This window comes from Bidens hawaiensis, unplaced genomic scaffold, assembly GCF_021521415.1.
Source record: "Bidens hawaiensis isolate Kalapana, Puna unplaced genomic scaffold, B.hawaiensis_p1.1 tig00007952_1, whole genome shotgun sequence".
Classification (NCBI taxonomy): Eukaryota; Viridiplantae; Streptophyta; class Magnoliopsida; order Asterales; family Asteraceae; genus Bidens; species Bidens hawaiensis.
The window spans coordinates 208153-225582 of NW_027491553.1; positions in this window are offsets into that span (position 1 = coordinate 208153).

Consider the following 17430-nt stretch of genomic DNA (forward strand, 5'->3'; position numbering starts at 1 on the left):
ATGCCTTGTTCGAGTCTTTATAATCTATACACATCCACCACATTCCATTGCTTTTTGGAACGATTACTGGGTTTGCCACCCACGTTTGGTACTTAATTTCTCGTATAATTCCAGCGTGAAGAAGATCTTGCACCTGCTCATTCATAGTTTTCGTTTGTTCCAGACCCATCTTTCGTTTCGTTTGTACAACAGGGGTAATTAATGGATTCACCTTTAACTTGTGTTCCGAAATGCTCCGCGGGACACCGGTCATGTCCGCAGGCTGCCAAGCAAAAATGTCAATGTTCTTGGTCAATAATTGCTTTAAAAAGGTTCTCACTGTCTTCGAGATAACGGGTCCTATTGTAATTGTCTGGTCCGGGAACTTCTTATTCAAAACCCATTTCTCAGGTTCGGTCCTCTAATCTTGTCTTGGGACCTTGCTTGGTCTTGAACTCTCAGTTGTAAAACAATATCGGTTTAAATGAATTATCGCTACACCAGTGCGAGTTGGAACTCCTACTGCACCATGGGCTGTAGACGGATGGGCATTGAAGTCTCTGATCGCCTCTCGTCCCAAAATAATGTCATGTTTAGAAGTTGCTGGTAGGACCAAAAATTAAACTTCTTCTGTTCTTGAACGTACTCTGTCACTTAGTGTGACCGTGAAAGTAATAACACCGCGCAGGTGCATTATCTCTCCCCCGAAGCCAGAAAGCATGAATTGGTTGTAATCTTTCTTTGTCTTCTTCGTCCAATTGTTCGAAACACTGCTCATACATAATATCAGACGTACTGCCTATGTCAAAGAACACATATTGTGACCGATAATGACCAAATTCAGCAGTAATAATCAGTGGGTTTTTGTTACATGGGCCCCCTTTGATCCGAGGAAAAATGACGGGTTCGTTCTTCCATTCTTCGTCTGAATAGTCTCTCCTCTTTCCTTTACCCGAATGTCTCCCCTGAATTATGTGGACATTCAGATCTTTGACTTTCCTTTTAGCTGGGCCCTGGCTGTCCTTTGCGAGAGGTTTGCCAGTCCCTGCTCGTACGCCCTTAACCAAATGTTCGAGTTTACCGTTTTTAACAGCTGCTTCAATTTCATTTCTGAGGGCTACAAATTCATTCGTGTTGTGCCCAATATCATTATGATATGAGCAGTGTTTCTTGTTATCAAGGAATGACTTCCGTGGTATTGGTTGAGGCTTCCGGAAAGTCAAATTCTCCATAGTGAGAATTTCTGAGGGAGTCTTTGATAACTGGGTCCAACTGTTATGGGAACGAGCTGAAAAATTACGTTTACCTTTGTTTCCGATCAAGGACCTTGCATCAATAGACTTAGATGTTTCCATATTTGGCTGAAGTCTTGATCATATTGGTCCCTTAGCCTGCCTGTTCGGTCTCAAAGTTTGAAACTCAATCTTCGCTGATTGTTTTTGACTGCTGGAACTTAGAGTTTTCTCAGTTCTTGCAAACAACTTTGATGCCTTCATGATTTCATCCCATGACTCGGGCATTCCATCTCTTCCTGTGAGAGTACGGATCAAGGCATCACTATGGACATTTATACAGAATGCTCCCCGTAGCATATCTTCACTTACTCCTCCGATGTTAAGGCTCTCGTTAGTAAAACGAGTAATGAAGTCTTCAACAGACTCATTATTTCGCCTTGTAACATCTAGTATTTCCGAAGGATCACGAGTATGTTTCTTTTGTTGACTAAAGTGCTGAGAGAATTTTGCTACAAAGTCTTTCCAACTTGTAATCTTTCCACATGGCAATTTCTCAAACCACTCCTGCGCCGCCCCGGTGAATGTTAGTGCGAACATGTGACACCAATATGAAAGAGTCCAACCACTGACTCCTCCAACTGCTTCAAACCTTAACAGATGATCACTAGGATCAGTCATTCCATTATATGTTCCAACGGATGTTGGAATCTTTGCATTAATCGGGAACGGAGCTGTTGCGATCCTCGAAATAAATTTTGATTTCTCTGTGAAAGATTCCGGGCGATATGGTTTGGAAAAATCATACTCAGCATTACTATGATAACCCGCATAGCGGACAACTGGGCGCGGATAACTAGTCCCTCCGTACGAAGGAAGACGACTATCCCCGCTGTAAAAACTACCTTCCGGGCAATAAGTTGAGTCGTACCCGTCCAGTTCGTCCTCATAGGATGGTACCCGCATATCTATGCGGGGACGAGGACGTAGCCTCCGAGTCTCACTCATGTTCCGCTCCGGTGGTTGACTGTACTGAATGTGGTTTCCCCTTATGGGAGGAGATATAGATCTCCTAGGAGGCTCATCGTACGTCAGGGTACGGCCATGGAAACGTTCATTCCGGACTCGACATTCATACTCTGCTTTCAAACTATCCTGTTGAACACGAAGCCACTCGTCCGGAGATAAAGTTTCTTCGGTTCTGAAATCATAACGGTGAGCTCTTTTTAGATTAGAATCACCGGAATCTTCTTCCAAACCTAACTCTGATTGAGTTCGGTGGACTTCTCTTGCAACTCGTTCTAAATTCCTCAAGTTAGAACCTCATGGGGCTATGACATGCCCCAAGTCAGTAGTTGGTGTAACAACATTTTCGGCGTCTACCGGAGTAACACCTTCTTGTTGAGCAAACAACCCCCGAGTCGTTGAACCGCCCAAGGAAAAATTTCCTGGGTTGACGGTGTCAGTTCTTGCGACAGGGGTCGAAATTCGAGCAAACACAGATGTTGCTCCTTCACGTGTTTCAAAGTTGAGATCGCGTGGAGGTTGTGCTTGATTCTCCGTCGCCCCTTTAGGTAACTGACTCATATCGAAAAGAGAACGGAAAATTTTTCTGTTGTTCTAACAAAAGCACGGATGGCGCCAATGAAGAAACACGGATCCACTCCCCAATTTCGGGTCCTGGATCCAATGAATCCACATGGTAGGATACGGTTAACTGCTAATACAATATGAACACAATTGCCCAAAGTCTAGTGACGTGAACCTGCAAAACAGATACCGTGAGCTCGTTACGGGAAGGACAAAAGGGGGGTCTTCCCGTAACCACCCTCCGGCGTGAGAATAAGTACAGTTCTGATGAGTGTAAAGTACTTAAGTAAATTGAGAGAGTACCGTGGGAGTAAATGAATACCTCATGATGATTGAGAGGATATTTATAGCCGAAGAATATAGGGAAGTGATTGGGCCAGCTGTCCTTTTAGAAGATGCCTCATAGCCGTCTGGACGCGTGTCCTTATACGATAGTTTTAGCTTATACGTTGCATGTGCATGTATAACAACCTGGATACGTGTCTCTCTATCATTGGTTAATGGGTCAGCATTGGCCATGTGCACGGTTATAACGACCTTGCCAGGTGTCACTGGGTGATTGGCTGAAAGGTCACGTATTGCCCAAGAAAGCATCTTGGCAAGTCTTCTAGAAAGTAATTGGTTATTGACAGTTGTCCCGGAGCATTACCTTGTGGTTATTTACACGGAAGAATATTCCTTCTTGCGGATGACTTTTGAGGATGTTGTGATGCTTCCGCATGTGCTATGAGGGTGTTTCTTCCTCAAATGGTTATGCGGATGGTTTATATGCCCCGCGGGTGCCTTATGAGGGACTTCTTATTGACCCGCGGGTATTTCTTAAGGGTATTTTGGTCTTTTTGGTACCCTACCTCAATAGCATGATTTTAGCCGTGATCGGGTGGTAATTCTTCTGTTGTAGTCAGATGGTTGTCGGTATCTTGCGTGACTCCGATTCTAGGACCTGTTATTATTTTTCTATAGGTTTATTTTATATGGGGTTGTTGGTGGTGGGCCTTATCTATTGTAAACGCTTTCATAGGTGTATGCCACCTGTCCTTTACACCTATATAGATTTTTTGCTTTTTGTATTGCATGTCGCTCGGTATATAATTTGCTGTGGTTTTTCGGTGATCAGGTTAGTGTACCATTGCTACCTTTAATTGCGTTGTTGTATTTGATTTTTTGTCATGGGGTTATCGTAGTGCTTCAATGTATACATATGCGTTCCTAACTGAAATGTGGTCCCTAATTTTGGACCGTCAGGGGTTTTCATATTTAGGTTTGTGTAGTTGTTTGGTTTATGTTCTGATTATATGTTTGCTGATGGTTTGGGTTTATTGATTGTAATTAGAGGTTTAGGTACATGTAGTTTGCACCATGGCAGCACCTAAATTTCAATGGAAAGAAGCGCATACATCAACCAATCAAAGTGTAACATAGAAATAGTAGACATAATTGATATGAAAGACTATTTAACCTACAGGCCGAAACCTAAATTGGAAAGTTTTTGTGTTTAATCTTTACCTGTTCATGGTACGGTTTTGTCGGTTTTAAGATCAAACCATAAACCGAACCTTAATAACAGTTTTTGAATATTGAAACCCGAAATCGAACAATTGATTAAAACCAAATCAAACCAAATCGTTACTAACAGTTTGGTTCCAGTTTGGTTTCACGGTTTGAGATTTAATGAGCCTTTATATAAAATGTATAATATAAAATAAAATATGTAAAAAATTAAAGTTTTATAGAACTCAATCTAACTATAGAGAATAAAAGTTCAAAACAAATGGTCAAAATACATAGCCTTAATACATTGAAGATTAACAACTAACAAAAGATTAGTCATGTAAATACGTTCCTTGTATATGAAATATTGCCAACAGTCCAAGATAACAATATTCATTCAGGAGCATAAATAGATATACAGCAGACTGTACATAGTGTAAGAACCGTATCATATGAAATTTATAACAGCAAACAAATAACTAAGTTTAATATATATACAAATAATGAAACATATGTAGTGAAATGTCAAAAAAAAAACATGTATTAATAAATCGTCTGAGACTTCAGCGGTTGGTTTGGTACGTGTTAGGAAAATAAAAAAAGATGTTAGAGCTCTAAAGTAAATTGTATATTAAGCTAATCAATATAGTGGTATTTTAAATTTATGGCATTCGGTTCGGTTAAATCAATTATAAAAAAAACAATTATCGTGACCGACACACAAGTTTTGCTTAATTGTTTTAACTTAACCAAACCGTCGGTTAGTTGTTCAATTTTCTTAAGCTGATTAATTCAGATAACCATTTTCAAAGTTTGTGTCTTATTGTGTAGTTTTCTATTATATTAATATATATATATACATATATATCTTATATATATATATATATAAACGAAAACTCTTTAAATTCTCTCAAGCCATCAGATTGCTTTATTTTTAAATGAAGACTTCTCATGCATTTGACACGAATTCATGGGTATGGATCTCACCAAATCCAGATAGCCATTAAACGAGTTATAACATCTCATTATTAAAAAAAAATCTTATTAAATATTTGATATGAAAATTCTATAAAATAGGGATATACTAACAATTAATATCCATTTTTTTAAAATATAGAAAATGGTTAAAATAAAAATCGAACATAAAATTTGAAGTTAGGAAACTATGTAGCATAAATCATAAATACTATGAAACTATTTGTTATTTTGGAAACTAGCAATCTCAACCACTAGATCATTAATCCAATGGCCTAGATTTATTCTTGCTCTTTCTAAAAACTATTGGTTCTCCTAGGATCCTTACCATATATATATATATATATATATATATATATATATATATATATATATAGGGAGATGATCATGAGAAAATTTTATTTTATGAAGAGAACTAGATAACTAATAATAAAATATTATTAATTTAATTAAAAAAATATTTTTAAAATTTTTTTTCTTTCATCCTTCTTATATGTTGTTATTCTTTACCACAAAAAAATAAAAAAATAAAAAAAATTAACGAGTAATGCATATATGCAATACACCGACTTTTTTTATAATGCATATGTGCAATAGTGTGCATTTTGATATTTTAAATAGTGTTGAATATCATATATATAGATGTTTGTATTAAATATTTGCAATAGTGTTATATTATATATAAAAATTAAAAAAAATGATATAGTGCATATGTGCATTAGTGTTGTATTATATATATGCGATAATGTGTTTTGCATACAATTATTAGTGTCGTATTTGCATATATTCAATAGTGTGTATTGGATAATGCAATTGTGTTGTATTATATACAATAAAACACTATCGTATATATGCAATAGGCATTAGTGCACATATGCACTACAATACTACACCGACAAGTTGTTTTTTTAAGGAACAATATCATCTTATTAGAAGGAGGAAAGAAAAAGAAATCACAAAATATTTTTTTAAAAATAGTTAAAAATAATTTTTTACTAGTTCTTTAGTTCTCTCTTTAAAAGGAGTTCTCTCTAGATCCCACCCATATATATATATATATATATATATATATATATATATATATATATATATATATATATATATATATATATATATAGAAAAGGGTTCAAATAAGAATGAGGAGCTTCCTAAAAATGGTAAGAACCAACAAAATTTTGACATTTGGCATTACAAATGATGGTGAAAGAACAATTCTAGGAAACTATGTCGGTTATAAGATGAAAGAGTAATTCTATGTAATTTTAAATCTCAACCATAGATTAACATGATCTAATGGCTATGACTTATTCTTAGTCTTCCTAGGATACTACTTGTTTTTAGGATAACCCTCCCCTATATATATATATATATGGTAAGGATCCTAAGAGAACCATTTAAAATTGAGAATTTAGAGAACCATTTTGGACCACTAAAAAAATCTCGAAAAAATTAAAAAACTAAAAAAACGAAAAATTTTAATAAAATAAAAAATACCAAAATTATTATATTTCATTCCAGTTACATTGTATAATTTCATTTAATCTCTAGTTACGTTATGCACAAATATGTACATTATCATTTGCCTTAAATTGTACATATATGTATAAAAACATGTATGTACATATATGTACATATCTTAATTATATATAATACATATTTGAGAGATAAGATTGGAATGTTGAAAATTTAAGAGGTATAATATAATTTAACATAATGTACAAGTATGCATTCAATAAAGTCTTAAAGCCCCAAATATTAACCTAGAAATCATGTGGCCGCTGCCCTAACTTCACCGACTTTCAAAATTCAAAACGTAACACGCGCACACACTAAGTTTCTCTCTCTCTCTCTATCTCTCTCTCGATGCAAAAGGATGCGTGAAGACAAAAGTTTTGAATTACGGCGGTGGTTATGTGAGCTTAGGTGGCGACTACACGTCTAGAGGGACGATTTGAAGATGGCTGACGAGTATATATGGTTGAGCTCGAACTTTTCTGGCGATTTAGGTAATTACAATTATGCTTATTACTATTCTTCTGTAAAGTTTGTCATTTCGTACAGATTGGCAGCAGGTTGAGCGTCGAGTTCTCCGGTGAACGTCGGTTGACAGAGATGAAGTCTATGATAGCTGTAAATATGGAGTTAGTGGCAGATGTGGTTAACTTGTGATGTTAGGTATAGTTTCTTTCAATTTCATATGTTCTTAATTTTATTTTATAGGTTTAGCAATTTTATATTTTTGGTGATTTTAAGACATGGATTCATGGGGTTTTACTTTATTCGGTATAAGTATGCAAGAAGGAAGTAGACAATCTTGATGGTAAGTACTGATTTATAATTTTTGTAACAGTATTGTTTATGATTCAAAGCATCCATGTTTATGTTTAAGCATTTGTTACATGATGAGCTATTAATGATAGAGATAAAATTTCAATTTGCCAAATACAGGTAAAATTATTTTCTTGCTTTTTTTTACGTTGGATGAAGAGTGCCTGCTATTGTGTGCTTGAAATATAATTTACACATTGCCTAATATTTTTGACCCTTGCGGTGACTAAATGCACGAATATGGCGTTGTTTTGGGCGGGTCATTATATGTTAACATTAAACACTCTTTAGTTTATATGTACATGTATATGTATTTAAATGAAGTTGTTTTGCTTAAAATATTATATCTGAGTTTTAAATTGATGATAATAATTACGACAATTCACCTTATGACTGTGTTTGGTCTGTAATGTCTTTGATCAAATATCGAATCAACGTGTGATTTTATTAGTTTTATTAATGCTTTATATTGAAGGGCAACTTGAAAGGTGTGATGCAACTTGTGAGTCTGATGATAAATATTATATGCTTATGTTTGGAGATTTGGCTAAGCTGCATATGGAGATTTGACTCTCACATTTAGATTATGCTGCATTTGGAGTTTGAAGGTAATCTGTTGACCGAGTTTGGGTTTTATGAACCATGTCGACTTGTTGACTTTGGTAATGTGTGCATTGTTATGCATTTAGTTAGAGGGAATCAGGTATAATAGGATCTTGGTATACTTGTAATAATTAACCAAACAATATGTATTTAAAATGGGTTGTTTTGGGTTATTATTTAGGGGCAACTCGTGAGCTATTAAAGACCAACTCGCTAAAAGATTGAATTAAACCAAGATTAATTATATTGAAGGGCAACTTGAAAGGTGTGATGCAACTTGTGAGTTTGATGATAAATATTATATGATTATGTTTGGAGATTTGGCTAAGCTGCATATGGAGATTTGACTCTCACATTCAGGTTATGCTGCATTTAGAGTTTGAAGGTAATCTGTTGACCGAGTTTGGGTTTTATGAACCATGTCGGCTTGTTGACTTTGGTAATGTGTGCATTGTTATGCATTTAGTTAGAGGGAATCAGGTATAATAGGATCTTGGTATACTTGTAATAATTAACCAAACAATATGTACTTAAAATGGGTTGTTTTGGGTTATTATTTAGGGGCAACTCGTGAGCTATTAAAGACCAACTCGCTAAAAGATTGAATTAAACCAAGATTAATTGTATTGAAGGGCAACTTGAAAGGTGTGATGCAACTTGTGAGTTTGATGATAAATATTATATGATTATGTTTGGAGATTTGGCTAAGCTGCATATGGAGATTTGACTCTCACATTCAGGTTATGCTGCATTTAGAGTTTAAAGGTAATCTATTGACCGAGTTTGGGTTTTATGAACCATGTCGGCTTGTTGACTTTGGTAATGTGTGCATTGTTATGCATTTAGTTAGAGGGAATCAGGTATAATAGGATCTTGGCATATTTGTAATAATTAACCAAACAATATGTACTTAAAATGGGTTGTTTTGGGTTATTATTTAGGGGCAACTCGTGAGCTACTAAAGACCAGCTTGCTAAAAGATTGAATTAAACCAAGATTAAACGAGCTCAAGTCTAAGACCAAACCTGTTGGGATGAGAAAATGACTAAGGACGATTAGAATCTTCTCAACCTTCTTGTAAAATTGCTAAGTATGGAAACCGAGCAAGTTTAAACTTAGTCAAGCAAGGTATTTTGCCCAAACGAGCAAGGTTATCTTCTTGAAGTCTTTAAAGTGTTAGATCGAGCAAGCTACACTTTATCAAGCAAAGCTTACTCGGAGAACTGTTCTAATCACACTTAATGGTTACCAGGTCTGCTCGACAAGGACAAAAGCTTATAAGCTTACTCGAAGACCTGTTTACACTTGTAATATTTTGTAATATGTTTGAATATGTTAAGAATCAATGATAAGAGTTTCTAGAAGGTGTCAGGGCGGGCCTATTTAAGGAAACTTTAGGGCACGCCTATGACAACAACGGACACTGAGCAAATATTGTGATTTGACGGCTGTCTTTATCTTGTACGGAAAAGCTGCCAAAAATACAAACATTCCACCTAGAAACCCTAACTGATTTTTCATTTGTATCATTTATAATATTAAATGGACATATCTTGAGTCTCTTTGTGTGTCTTACATTTCTGTCCGTTAAACAATTACCTAAGTATTAGTGATTCCGCCATTAGTACTTATTGTTTGTTCACAAAAGCAGTATTTCATAACCTTCTTCTCGACACGTTTGTGTGGGTTATGAGAGTGATTAAGTGAGATAATCGGGACTGTCAAGTGGTATCAGAGTTTGTGTTGCTGAATTTGTGAAAAACTGTTATTGATTTATTGTTAAAAAACTGTTGATTTTGAAGATGAAGAATGATGTCAGCTGACAACTATTTCATTGATTTGTGACGTCAGCTGCCATGTTTTTCATTTTTCTTAGATCTATTGTTTCATTGAGGTTAAAAGTGCTCTTCACTCAAATTTACTTTGATTTCTTTTCTTGTGTGTCCGTATCTTGTTATTATCCATCCATATTCATCAGATCTGAGGATTTATTTCATAGATTTGATTGTTTTTATAAATTTTTAAAAGTTTCTTAAAGTTTAAGTAATTTTTCATTTCAAAAATACTTTTAAAATACCAAAACTATGTCTGGAGTTGTGGATGAACGAGGTGTCTACTATCAAAATTCCAAGATTGTTAGGACAAGAAAACTATATCAAGTGCAAGGTGTTGTTTGAGGGTGTCGTGTGCTATAATGATGTGGAAATATGAAACTCAATAAAAAATGGACCATATGTCCCAGATGACACAAACAACAAACAAATTGTTGAAAGACAAATGAAGAAGAAAGATGATAGAGCACTGTCTATGCTGAAACTTGGTCTGTCTTGGGAAATACTGACTAGTGTGGCTCATCACACTATTGTAAAGGCTATGTTTGATGCCATTGTAGAAATGTTTGAGGGACACACTGAGCTCAAAGACATCAAGAATGACAGACTGAAGCAATAGCTAGATAGATTCAAGTTTAGAGAAGGAGAAAGGTTGAAATCTGTTTTGTAGAGGTTTGTTGCTATTGTCAATGAATTTAGAACCACTGACCTTGGAATAACAGATTTTGATCTAATTAAGAAGCTATTGTCATCTTTGTCTGGTGAATGGTACACTGCAAGAAAATTCATTAAGGAAAAAAGCTAGTTTCCCAACTTTCAAGCTTGAAGGTGTTATCTACTTTTTGCAAGCTGCTGAGCATGAAATGATAGAGAACAACATGATTAAGGAAGACAAGCCAAGCTTCCAAGCGGCTAATGCTCTTATTGCACCAATGGGGAATCTGTCCACCAAGAACCAACAAATCCCCATAATTGAAGAACCAAGTGAGTATGGTGGTGAAACACCAAGAGTGTTTGTTATTGGCCAACAATCAAAATGCATAGTCAAGATTCAATGTTCAATTGATTGATGATAATGATACTTCATCAATGGCTAGTGGACATGCTCTATATGTTGCTGTAAATGTCAATCATGGAAATGAATATCAAGCTCTCTTCTCTATATTTACCGAGTCGTATAATGCTTTTGTGGCCAAGAATCTGTTTCATACTAGTGTGGTTCAAGAAGATCTTGAACAAATTGATGCTGATGACTTGGAGGATATGAATCTAAAGTGGTAGGATGCAATGTTAGCCTTGAGAAGTAAGAGACTGTACAATAGAACTTGAAGGTCTTTTGTCTCTGGTCCAAATGACATAATAGGTTTTGACAAATCAAAAGCAATCTGCTATAACTGTCAACAACCAGGACACTTTGCCAGAGAATGTAATCAACCAAGGCAATTTTAAAACAACAATCAACAAAGAAATCAGTTTCAATATCAAAATCAGAATCAAGGTCAACAGAGGAACTTCAACAACAACAACAACTTTCAACAGAAAAATCATCAAGTGATCCCACAACAACAACCCTTTCAAAGAAATCAACAAGTCCCTCCACATGCTCCTGCCAATCAAAACAGAAATAATACCAATCAGCTAAGAAATCAATGGAATGTTGCTCTAGCTCAACCACGGCAAGATGGTGTGTTTGATTGGAGTAACCATGCTGAAGATATTGAAAAGGTAAATGTGACTTTCATGGCAAAGATTAAAAATGAAGCTGAGTCCTCTTCATCACAGGTACATTCAAAACCCACAAATCTTGAATTACTTGAAATGAATGATTCTTTGAGAAAGACAATTGGTAATTTACAAAGTGAATGTTTCAAGAAACAAAGTGTGATAATTATGAAACAAGTGAATTGACTTATGAAAATTAAATCAAAAGTCTAGAGCAAGACTGTATGGATAGTTATAACCTTCAATCAAGGTACACCACTAAAATTGAAGAATTAAATAAAATTTACCTTGATGAGAAAGTGAAGAATACTCAACTTCAAGTTGAAGTTGATTTTCTAAAGAACTTGGTGTCAACTAGAAACATTTGTGGTCTGTTGAAAAAGATTAAGGAGGATGATAAGTACAAAGTTGTCCCTTCACCTTTTAATGATAATTACTTATTGAAAGTGGATAAGGAGAAAAGAAGTGCTTACCTTGATCAATTCTTAGAGGTATTTGAAGATAAAAAGGAATTCATTGAAAATTATAAGTTGGTAGAGGTTGATGATAAGGGAGAGTTTGTAATGAAGGTTGTTGAGACAAAAGTTGAAAAGTCTGTTGGTATCCAAATAACATTAGATGATGTAGACTGTGATATGTTGGATAGAGATGATTTAAGTGACTCAAGTGACAAGAGTTCAAGCAATGAAAGATTAAGAGAAGAAGAAAGGTGTGAACTGAAGTAAAAGGAAAAGATCCCTTTGTTACCAAAGATCATTCCTAAAATGAAGAAACATCATGAGCAAATGAGAAGAGAACATAGACCATTTGACATGTGTGGTGGATCAAAGGAAAAGAAGGACAGTAAGAATTCAACGTACAAAGTGCCACAAAGAAGGGAAAAGGTCAAAGAAAGCAAGAAAGTTGAAGAACTATGAAGAATGATGATTTCTTTCTTCTTGTATATCCAGGTTTCTCTAACCAAGAGTTGTTTGATGTTGGAGAAGTGGAAAGTATGGATGATTACCTTAGAAGAAGGTCAAGATACAGAAGTGATGAACAAGATACTCCAATCAGGCTGGAGGAAGTCAAATTTGTGAAAAGCACTGTGTCCAGAGAAGAAACAAAGATTGAACAATTTTTGCCTTTTGAAATCAACTTCAATGGTTTAATTAAACATCAGAATACTATTGGTGTTGATCCACCCAGACCTAGTGAAAGATATAAAATGGGAAACTCATGTGACAAATTCAAAAGTCAAGTTTGGTGCAAGAGTTGTGATGTCTATGGTCATCACACTGACTCATGTCAGGAAAGATTCACTCATGTACAATTTCATGTTCCAGACAGCATCAAGTTTGGACAAGACTTTGGTTTTTATAACAAAAGATATAATGAATACTTGAGCAAGGGTGAGAAAAAAGAAGAAGATCAAGTCAATGTGAAGAAAAATGTTTTGAACAACAAGAAAAAGGCTCCAAAGTTGAAGAATCTCAATAGATCTCAATCTGTTAAGTCTCAAACATCTGAAAAATCTGCTGACTCCAATAAGTCAACAGTGGGAGAAAAGTAAAGCAATCCTATGAAGAAACTTCTCACCAAATAAAATCAAATTCATTTAATGGTAATGAGAAGTTTCTGCTAAAAATGGTTTTGAACCACATGGATTTCTGTGGAAACCAAGGACTGCAGCATAAGTGACAATTAAGAAAAGAGAATTTGTCATTCAAGAATGCACAAGCATAGTCCCTTGTGATAGTTACTTGTCTGAATATGGATATGAATATGATGATTCATGTGAACTTGTCTATGAGGACCCCAAACCCAATGCAATGTGTGTTAATGTTGCTGATGATTTACAAGCTGATTCAGCTTGTATTTATCACTTAATTGATTCATTTTCTTTGATATGTGCAGGAACAGTCCACCTCAATGAATGATGTATGATAATTAGAAAGTGGATGTTCCAGGCACATAACTTGTGACAAGAGGTCATTAGTTAACTACGAAGAAAAATTTGAAGGACCAGTTGCATTTGGGAGTGATGAAAATGGAGGGAAGATTGTGGGGAAGGCATTCTCACAAATGACAAAGGATATTTTGATAATGTGTTTTATGTAGAAGGATTACAATATAACCTTTTGAGCATCTCTCAAATGTGTGATAAAGGTTATAAGGTTGGATTTGATTATTCACACTGTTTTATCCTCAAACCCGAATGTGTAATTCCTCCTGATATGATCATGATGGTTGCACCTAGAAATGGAAACATATATGAACTAATAATGAAAGATGCCATTTCAAGAGGAGGAACCTGCTTTGTGTCAAAGGCTACTGAGAATGGAACAAAACTGTGGCATAGAAATCTTTGTCATGTCAATCTCAAAAATATGAATAAACTTGTTAAAGGTGAGCATGTCATTAGTTTGCCTACAAGGGAGTTCAAATTTGATAACAAATGTATTTCTTGTCAGAAGGGAAAGCAGCATAAATCATCTCACAAAACAAAATTAATGAACTTAATTGATCAAATACTTGAAATGTTTCACATGGATCTCTTTGGTCCTGTGAGTGTTCCTAGTATTGGAAAGAAAAGATATGTTTAGTGATTATAGATGATTTTTCAAGGTATACTTGGGTTTATTTTCTAAACTCAAAGGATGAAGATGCTGAGTTGATTAAGAGTTATGTAATAAGAACGGAGAATCAATTGGATGTGAGGGTGAAAGTAATGAGAAGTGATAATGGGACTAATTTCAAGAATGGGGTAATGGATGAGTTTTGCAAGATCAAAGGAATATTTCAACAATTCAGTGCCCCTAGAACTCCTGAACAAAATGGAGTTGCAGAAAGAAGAAACAGAACATTAATTGAAGCTGCAAGAACCATGATAGCAGATGCTTATTTGCCTGTAACATTTTGGGCAGAAGCTATAAACACTGCTTGCTATGTTCAAAACAGAGTCCTTCTCAATAAAAATCAAGACAAAACTCCATATGAGATTTTGTTCAAAAGAAAACCCTACATCAAGTTTCTCAAGCCTTTTGGATGCAAGTGCTCCATGTTGAATACAAAAGACTATTTGAACAAGTTTCAGTCTAAATCTTTGGATTGTTTCTTTGTTGAATATTCAACACAACCAAAAGCTTACAGAGTCTATGTGAAAGACCATATGAGTGGAATTGAATCTTCAGATTTGATCTTCAATGAAAATCAATTCAACATTATTGATGGAGCAACATGGCTATTTGATCTAGAAAAGTTAATCAAGTCCTTCAAGCTGTACCCTGAAGATTTTGATGGAAATTTGTACTGACAAGTGTCCCTGAAGCAACATCATAAAAGAATGTTGATTTGGACAAATTACGGTCAAAGGTTGCTGAGAAGGACAATGAATATTCATTTACTGAGAAAGTAACCAATGGTGAATCTGAAGATGAAATTGAACAAACTCACAATCTTGATCAGTCACAAGATCAAGAACATTTTATCATTAATGATGTGCAACCTGAAGACTAGCAAGATTAAGAACAAACTGACAAACAATCAAACTTTGAAACCTTGTTTCAAAATTTGAACATTGGAAATGACGTTGCTTCAGCATCACAACAGAATGTTGAAGAAGATGCTGGTTTGAACCAAACTGATTCAGATTTGATTGTTGAAGAACCTGATGTTAGTGACTCAAATCTTGATTCTACTATTTTTTCAGATCAAATTGTTCAAACTTCCTTTGTTGAAAGAAATCATCCTGCTGAAAACATCATTGGGGATATTCATGAAAGAGTTACAAGAAGTGCATCTGAATCTGCAAACATTTGTTTGTACTCCTACTTCCTATCCCAAAATTGAACCCCAGAACATTGTTCAAGCTTTAAAAGACAACAGTTTGATGGAAGAAATGCAAGAAGAGTTGGCTCGGTTTAGAAATCTACAAGTGTGGGAACTTGTGGATAAGCCAAGAGGAAAATATGCAATAGGCACCAAATGGGTTTTCAGAAACAATAGAGATGAAAGAGGCATTGTAATGAAGAACAAAGCTAGACTAGTTGCACTAGGATGCTTACAGGAAGAAGGAATAAACTTTGAAGAAGTATTTGCTCCAGTAGCAAGGCTATAAGCAATCGGAATCTTCTTAGCTTATGCTGCCTCCAAGAACATCATTCCATCTTGAAAGGAAACCTGATTTGGGGACCTATTTAAGGACACTGAGCAAATATTGAGATTTGACGGCTGTCTTTATCTTGTACGGAAAAGCTGCCAAAAATACAAACATTCCATCTTGAAACCCTAACTGATTTTTCATTTGTATCCTTCATAATATTAAATGGAAATCTTTTGAGTCTCTTTGTGTGTGTTTCATTTATGTCCTTTAAGCAATTACATAAGTATTAGTGTTTCCGCCATTAGTACTTCTTGGTTATTCACAAAAGCAGTATTTCGTAACCTTCTCGTCGACACGTTTGTGTGGGTTACGAGAGTGATTAAGTGAGTGATTAAGTGAGATAATCGGGACCTTCAAGTAAAATAAGCTTGTTTAATAATCGAGTCACATCCCAAGCCTCAACACAGCCCTGGTAACTTATTATTTTTATATTTAGTGAGATATCTACGTATATCAAAATGTATTCATGGGCTATTTAATTTAACTTTATTTACATATTTTGCTTCCTATGCGAATCTGTAAGTTCTGTATCGCCTCAGGATTCAGGGAAGTCGGATGTGCTGAGATTCGCTTAAGCCCATATTAATGGTCTACGGTACAATAATCATTTCTTTCGTTTAATATTTTTTTCCTTAGTGGTTTAATCCGACTAAGATTTTTATATAAATTTTATAGATTATCGAGGCATATAGCTTTGGGAAAAGTAGTGATGTACATGACCAAGCTCTTCATCTTCACATGCTTGTACGTATGCTTTTTGTATAATCTTGTGCTTTTATTTATTTTATTTTTTAAAGAGTGTTTATGATATGCTGTTGGTCATGCGTTTTTCTATTCACTGCAATTTGTTAAAAGGTTATCTAAATTTCCATTCTTATTGCAGTTTGTGCTATAAACTTTGTACAAGACTTGTATAGTGAAAAAAATGAAAGCTCAATATTAGTTGTTATAGAAAACTACCAGGTACTTTTCTGTGTGTATTTGAAAGAATTACACGAGTGGCATACCTGTTTGGTTGCACTATGGCAGGGGACTGTCTTGATAGGTATGTTATAAGGGTGTTTACTCAAAGTCTTAACTACACTTGAACTTTCAATTAATTATTTGGTTTTTCCGGTTGTTTTGGGTCAAAATGGTCAGTTTTAAAAATGTATCTTTAGGTTAGTGTCAAAGGGGGGCGTTTTAAGAAGCTATCGGTATGGTTAGTGTCATAAGGGTGTGCTTTAAGAAGGTATAGATTTGGTTCTGGTTAAAACGGACCATTTTAAGAAGGTATCGTTTTGATTCGTGTTAAAAGGAGCCATTTTTAAAAATTTCAATTTGGTTCGGGTCAAAATGGGTCGTTTCAAAAAGTTATCGGTTTGACGTTGGTGTTTGCTTATAGAGTGAACTGCGGTTTTTGTCCCTGTGGTTTGTTCAAATATGCGATTTTAGTCTAATAGTTTCAAATTTGTGATTTTCACCCCTATGTTTTCATTTTACTTGCAATTAAACCTGAATTCACTAATCCCGTTAAGTATGGTCGTTAAACACA